The following is an 8,252-nucleotide window of genomic DNA, read 5'->3' on the forward strand; positions in this document are numbered from 1 at the left end:
TTTCTCCTCCTTTTTTTTTTTTTAAACCAGAAACATTATCGCTTCCAAGTATAATATATATATTAGTGTTTTGGCGTGGCGGAAATCTTAATAAGGCATTCCGTTTTCTTTAAACAAACATGGCACCTCACCCAAGTGCACTTAAATAGAATATAAGTGCGAGGTTCCTCCTTCCCACTCGCTCCTTCCCTAATAGAGATATTTAAAGGTTTGACCTCTCTCTCTTTCTCTCTACTCAAAGGAAATCTTAAACTGAGGGAAAAAAGGGAACGAGAGATTATTTACACCCACGTGATTTTCGACTGGTGTAAACACAGCCTTTTCGTATCTCCAACAAACCACGTAAATAATTACCATCTTTCTGTACGCAAATATACTTTCTCTTTATCAAATTTAACGAAAAAATTTAATTTAATTTAAGAGAAATAAATTAAACACTGATAAGAATCTTTTTTTAAAATATTTAGATTTTAAATTTAAACACTTTATTTAAATAACAAAAGGAGGAGGAATGGGGACAATTTAAAATTCGAAGGAGGGTTTAAGTAGCTTTGGAAATGATACTCAAGAATTTACAAAGATGTAACTAAATATATTCTCGAGAGGTCTATCACTTACATCAGAGGCCGTATTACAAAGGAGGCCTCAAACGTGCGTTAAAATCATTCATTCCATTAAACTTCTTGCGTATGGAGAAAAGAAACAGGCCTAAATTTTAACAAATTTTATTTATCGAAGGCCTAATTAGGTAAGCCTCCTAGAAGCCTTTCTTGTATATATTTCTACCACATAAGCTTTATATAAACTTAATAAATCTTAAAGGGGGAACATATAAAAAAACTACATTAGTTTACCTTTAACATTTAAATATTTGCGCAACATTAATCGATAATTTGTCGCCACAATTTGAACTAGATACGATAATAATTCGTAAACATTTTGACTCATATTTGCAATCTGTAATAAGGCAAACACATTTATCTACCCACGAATTATTAACGTACTTAGCCCGAATTTAGCATGGCGAATATTTCGGTGGAGTGCCCCCTTAAGTGCATTGCCACTTTACAAAATAACTGTAAGAGAAATATCGAGTGAACGTCTATAATTACCCAAAAACGTAGCCTGTTATTACCATCACAATTTTTGTGCCACGGTCTATAATATCACGTGGGAACATTTTGAATTCATTGAACTTTGAAAAGTTCATTACTTAGCGAAAAAAAAACGACCAAAGAACCTTTATTTTCCAGATATAAACACACACACAAACTGGTTAAAGGACGAACGAAAAAGAAATTCGACTAAAAAGATACAAATTCTTGCCGGAAATCTAACAAACTAAATGGGTTTTGTATGGATCCGGCGCCATTTTTAAATTTTAAATTTAATTTTTTTTTTAATTCCCCGTCTCGAAATTTAATCGATGCAATTATATTAGGTAAGAATCGATTCGTTAGTCGTTTAAAATGGGTCACGACGTAATTAACCGGGGGATTAATTAATGATTTGCGGGCCACGTGACTGGAGTGCACATGGTTGATGTAAAGTCGCGACATTTTGCGCCATCGACGAGATGCGGGACGAGAACGGAGACGTGAGTCAGTCGAAAATTCGATTGAATGAATGTTCGACAAGAAACGAAATGGTGTTCGCGCGCGCGCGGAAATTATTTTTCCTCTTCCATATTTATTTTATTTATTTTTTTTTAATAATTCGACGATAAAAATCTATTAAAATAATCGAAAACATTCATAAATATCGAATAAATTCGTTTACGTCACTGCACGTGAAACGAAAGTAGATGACGTTTTTTAAGCACGTGTAGAGTTTAATTTGCATTAAATTTAGACACGGTTAAAATTTTAATTATTCGTTATATTTAATTTATTTATTAAAATTTAGAATTATTATTATTATTAGTTTTTTGGTCGTAACGCTTACCTTGCTGTGTGCTTCCGCAGCGAGTCCGGATTTTATCGCCCTGTTTTCGGCCATATCAATTTTAAAAAAGAAATCTATAAATCGATGAGGGTGACCAAAATTGAACTGTAAACAATGGATTTTTCACGCCTTCGATTGAAGACCGCCTCGACTAGTGTACCTCTTTGCTGCAGCTATGCAGTCAAGCCAATGTGCGCCACTTCGACATTGACCGGTGACGCCACATCACGTGACTAAATACTAAAATCTTACTGGTGGAATATTTTCTCTCTTCTCCGTCCTCTTCCATCTTATATCGATTCTATTAAATGAAATAACTACAAAATTTATTAAAATTCATTTCGATTTTTAAAAACTAAAACAAATATTATTGTATTTCGTAACTATCCTTTCTTTTATTTTTTAAAATTAATATTCGTAATTAATAAATTTAAAATATTAAATAACAGATGGCGCTCTGAAAAATTTTAGGTTTAGTTCAAAATAAAGATTTTGTTTTTTTTTTAATTTAAAAACTTTCTCTTGCTTCATTTTATTTTATTTTTTTAATTCGATAAATTGAATTATTTTTTCGTAAGATGTTGAAAAGAGAGATTTAATAAGATTCCATCCATCAACGGTTGCGACATACACTTTGATAACAGTTAGGCAATCGTTTCCGGGTTGGAGTTCGTATCGATTTTAATTAATTTTCTTTTAAACAATTATTTAAAATTTAAGAATTTTTAATATTAATTTAATTCAAATTTTCAAACTAATTTTCATTAGTTTATTTTGTTTAAAAAATTCTCGAATGACGTCACTGCAACCGAAACACAGTACCAGCAGACGACATTTTCGCAAGTGCAGACATATTTCATAAATTTTTAAAATTTTTAATATTTTAATTCCAAATTAATATCTTAATCACAGTAAAAAAATTTTAAGTATAAAATTTATATTAGAACAGATAATTCAAAATTTTAATAAAAATTAAAATTAAAAATTTTTTTCGTTAAGGATTTTTCGAAAAATAATTTTAAAATTTTAAATAATTTGAAATAATTAAAAATTATAAAAAAATTTAATCGGTTAATAATAAATTAATATTTTTTAAAAATAAGAAAAAATTCTCTGATTTAAAAAGATTTTGTTTAAAAAATTCGATTTGGAATCAGAAAATGTCATGTTTTGAAGGAAATTTGAATGATGGGTTATATTAAATTATAAAATTTATTTTGTTTCAGACGAAATTTTTTTAATTTAATTTATTTTAAACTAAATTATGTCAAAGGATCAAAGTAACTTTAGTAAAATTGCATAAATCATTTATTTCGACACCGGTTCTTCTCGCAAATTTAACACATGAATGCCGAAAATTTAAAATATTCTGCAAATTTGGCAAAATATATTTGTACTTATGTACATTTAAAAATAAAGAAATAAACCAGAAACGAGTTGCTTAACTTTTCTGGCAACATTTAAAATTTTGGTGTTGCTACCTGTTATCATATTTTATTAAAAAAAAACTTTTTATATTTTTTAACTATTATAAAATGGCAAAATGCTTCATTTTGAGAGTAGGGATGGGTTTTATAAAAAGTTGTAAATGCTAATGAGTAAAAGCGCCATTAAATCCGATCCTACTGGAGATAAGCACGACTCACATTATCTCCCACCCGTCGATCTTTAACCATCAAAAGTTAACAGCATCGATCCCCCTAATAAGCAAACCTTCCTGTAAAATTTCATAAATTTTCGATAAAAAGCACAGGAGTTTAGCTTCAAACGGGGTGAACAAAATCACACACATACACACAAATCCGTACATAATGAAATTTACCCCCGAAATTTTTTGCATTTCTCGACGTTTCAACGTGTCCTGTCCAAAATTGTAAAATATCATGACAGATTACTATACTTTCCCACTGTTATATACAAAATACAACAGCCGGAAAAGTAAAATAATAATAATAAAATCCTAAAATAAAAATGTCCAGTGATCATGGCAGATTAAAGTCTATTTCTTACTAATTTGTAAATTCTTCCAGAAAATATACACAACGCTATCTATCCCCTCGACCTTTAATAAATAAAATTAAATAGCATCAATGCCCTTTATTCAAAAGATACCACGCCAAATTTCGTTTCTAAATCTTCAGCTTCTTCGTTGAATGAGAGAGACTTCAGGCCACCTTAGTCAAAACAAGAATAGACAGCGGCTCATATTAACTGCTATTACCTTAATAAACTAACAAACTTTTTTGGTTGCGCATGAAGTATTAAATAGCGCTTCATACACATGAACTATCAATAAAAACATGCCCTACACAGCTTTTAATTAATATTAAATAAAAGAACGTGTTAGCTTTTTATCCCCATATCAAATAGTTCAGTTGAGTTTTTAAAATTAACTTTTTCCATCCTGTGGGCACTAAGAGGGCCTGTTATGGATTCGGTCAGACCCAGAATGCAGTGGCAGGATAGTGAGGAAAGGACGGGCTCCTTCCCTCACTATCCTTCCACTTATCTAAACATATCTGAACAATCTACCTCCCGAAAATTCCTGGAGTTTTTCGACCCGATTTTATGTTGCACAATTTTCAAATAATTTATCCCAAATTTTTCCAAAGCATTTATGGAAAAATAAAAAAATATACAAAAAAATTAATATTTATAATAAAATAAAATATTTGTTCATCAAAAATGTTCTCGAAATCAGAATTCGTGGTAGTAAATTCGACAAGGACATACGACAAAAACGGAAATCAAACCGATAATCATAAGAACAAAGATGAAGAGAAAAGGAAAACCGAAAAGAAACGAACGATAAACGACCATGAATTATATTAATGTAATGGATTGCGCAGTTGATATTTCAATTATATGAATTTTACGTTTTGTTCATTACTCCTATTTTAGTAGTTTAAAAGCCTGCGCGGGCATTCAAACTGCTGAAATAATTTTCGTTCGTCACAATTTCATTTTAAATTTTTTCTAACCACCCCTGTAAGTTTGCCACCAGAGACGCCTACATGATATATTTTTGGAAATAGTACTATTTATTTTCAATCATAATCGGCCAGTTTCTTTTATTTGTTTTTAATTAAAAAACTTTTCCGACAAAAAAGCTAAAATTGTGTATGCGTTATGAGATTTTATTAAGAAATAACCTTTTTTATATTATGAGTTATTGCATGGCAAAAAACTTAATTTCGTGGTAGAGACGAGTTTTATAAAATATAATAATAATAATAATAAACCAATTGTAATTTTGACCGATCGCCATACTTTCCCTTCCCTCTATTGTATGTAATAACTGGGAAAGTAAAATAAATAGAATTTTTTTTCGTAATTTATTATTAAGGTTATCAATCTGAAATCTTCATTTGAATATTACTCTGATACGCATTAATCGACAATGTTTGTATAAATAACTTAATACAGTAGAACCTCGTAAACTCGGCCTAATGTGGACCGAAGGGTGGCCGAGTTTGTGAAAATGCCGGGTTATCGGGAATGGGGTTAAAAAAAATAAGTACGAGTGTTTCCTCANTATTTTCATGTATAAATTTTAATTACATGGGATAAAATTGGATGAAATCTCATATATATATATATATATGTGTGTGTGTCAAAATATGTATACATGTTAGGTAAAGGATTTTATACCATTCAACACATACCACCAAACTTGGCATGAATCTTCTTTGATGCCTTAGAAAAAATACTCTGGAGGTCCCCCTAAATAAGTTAAGGTAATTTTTGTGTTTTACAATTTCATTATCGTAAACATTCGGGCCATTAAATGTCTATTTTAGTTACGAAGACCATTGTTTTTATCATCCTCTCTCAATTCCCCATTCCCTCAAAAGCCTGAGCAATGCTAGGCATGCAGATACTTGGGTTTTATCCTATACAATTTAAACAACTTTCTAAAACTATATAGTTAGCCATAATTCTTAATTTTTGCAAACAGGATCAAATTTAATTAAGGAAAAAATTCTTTAAATATATTTGATAAAATATCAATACATTTTAAAAATGATTTCTATAAATATCTACTCATTTAAAATAACCTAGATTGATAAAAAAACTGAAGAAAAATCAATTTTTCTAAACTTATTTTTTTTATAAGTTTAAGTGTGATGATATTTTAGTAATTATTTGTAGTTATGAATGCATTTTGATAAGTGCCAAGATGTTAATTTTGTTTATATGCCAAATTTGTTAATTTACTCCAAGCTTAGAAGTGTTGGAAACAATGTAACATTTAGTTAGAAATTCTTGAATAACGAGCTCTCTATCAAATACAAAATGTCAATTGTTTTAAACCCTTAAGATGTTTATCATAAACAATTCAGGATTTCAGCTAGTAAAGTACACATTAGGCAACAACCCTCTTCTATATTTATGACTTGGAAAAAAAAGAAAAAGAAGCATTAGGGGAATTTCCAGATAAAATTAAATTTAAAAATAGGGAATTTTTGGGAAAAATTATCATATAAATGGAAGCAAAATGCTGTTCTTAAAAAGGAATTATGTAGAGAAAAAAATATACCATTTTGTAGTGCTGTTGTGGACTACAGTTACCATCCAAACAGGGAAATCAATCAGCAATTCCTATCTGTAGAGTATATTACTATAAACAATTTATAATATACTACTAATGTAAACATAAACTGTAAGATGATACTGATCTTAAATCACTTTTAATAACATCAAATATTAATTTTTTCAACTATAATTTGAATGGTTAATAACGTTTATTTTTTATAAGTAAGGTGTAAGATTTGTGTCCTGTACCTCAACAGACCAACTGGATGATGGATTTAATACTGTGCAACTCTTCCAAGTACTGTACATACATAAAATATTGGAATTCCCCCCATTACAAGAGTTGGGGATAAAAAAACAGCTATTGGGGGTTGTGTTTTAATGGTTTCCAAGTGGCACAGGAGAAAAATAATGGGTTGGAAGAACGGAGGAAGGAGTGCATGCATAACTTTTGACCGCTCTACACTATTACTACTTTATGGAAAGTAAATTCGGGATGTTTTTAGTAAGCGTTACCTCCCCATTTTATAGTTTAGCGAGAAATCATGGCAAAAACGGGATTTACCAACGGATCGAAACGCTTGGGCGATTACGCCATTTTGTTTTTTCTCTTCCGCGATACTAGGATCGTCGCGTGTGTCGTCACGCTTCCGTTAAGTATCACCTTTTTCAGATCTATTTACCACTGGCAATTTCGACAATTTCCCACTCGAGTGTGACGTCACACACTTTCGAAACCTCGCGTGTAAATTACCAGAAACGAAACCAATCGATAGGTCCAAGATAAAAGTTTTTCTTTTTATTTAAACTTGCACAAAAATAGGTTCGTTCTTCCCTGTATATATATTTTGTTTTTAATCACAAATACTATAAAACTACATTATATTTTAAGTTACAGAAGGCAATATAAATCCTCGTAGTTAGCGACATTAAAAAAATATCCGGAGGTTGTTGTACTGGAAGAAACCACGCTTCTCCCCCGTTTTTTGCAGTAAATCCTACGTTTACAGTATAGCAAATTCTTCTCTTTTTTTAAATACAATGATGAAACTGCAGATTCTTACTATTAGACGAGCGAATTAATTGGATAGACGTGGAAAAATATTCTCCCTCCGTTTACTACGTGCGAACTTAAACACGTGCACAATCGTTTCTACCACAATCACGTGTCCTACCACTTAAAAATGGTCTCTGATAGAAGAACTTCTAACTTAATGGGTCGATAAAGCAATAAAGAAAAAGAAAAAACAACGGTTAATATCTAACAGTGCCGTGATTGCGAATCCCTCCAAGAAGACACGAAGGGGAAGAAGAAAAATCTACAGAAAGATTTAAAATAAAAAAAGGTCACTTCATGGAATTTCTAAAAACGTTCTATGAAATTTGTGCATAAAAAGATAACACCTTTATAAATAAATTACAAAAATCTCCGAGTCGAATATATTAACGTGATTGGCTACAAAGGAGCCCGAATTTTTACGTGAAAGAGGTCAAAAGGTCACATTTGTAAAATTACGACGAAGAAGAATTTTTCAAGTGGTGTGGAATGTCAAAACGTGTTTCTTCTAAAATTATTTTTAAAAAATAAAAAGGAAACAATCGATAACTTAATTTTAAAAAGAAAGAAAAAAAAAAAAGACAGACTAGGAACTCGACAAAGGATCGAATTTTAGTTCATTAAAAATTATTCCGAATCGAATTTGCCGAATTAAAATAGGGAATTTATTTAGTAAATAAGCATCGAGTTGTTCTTGGAATTGGAAATTACTTTC

This window comes from Centruroides sculpturatus, unplaced genomic scaffold (assembly GCF_000671375.1).
Source record: "Centruroides sculpturatus isolate CEXI.00-Female unplaced genomic scaffold, Cexi_2.0 scaffold136, whole genome shotgun sequence".
In the NCBI taxonomy this organism is placed as follows: Eukaryota; Metazoa; Arthropoda; class Arachnida; order Scorpiones; family Buthidae; genus Centruroides; species Centruroides sculpturatus.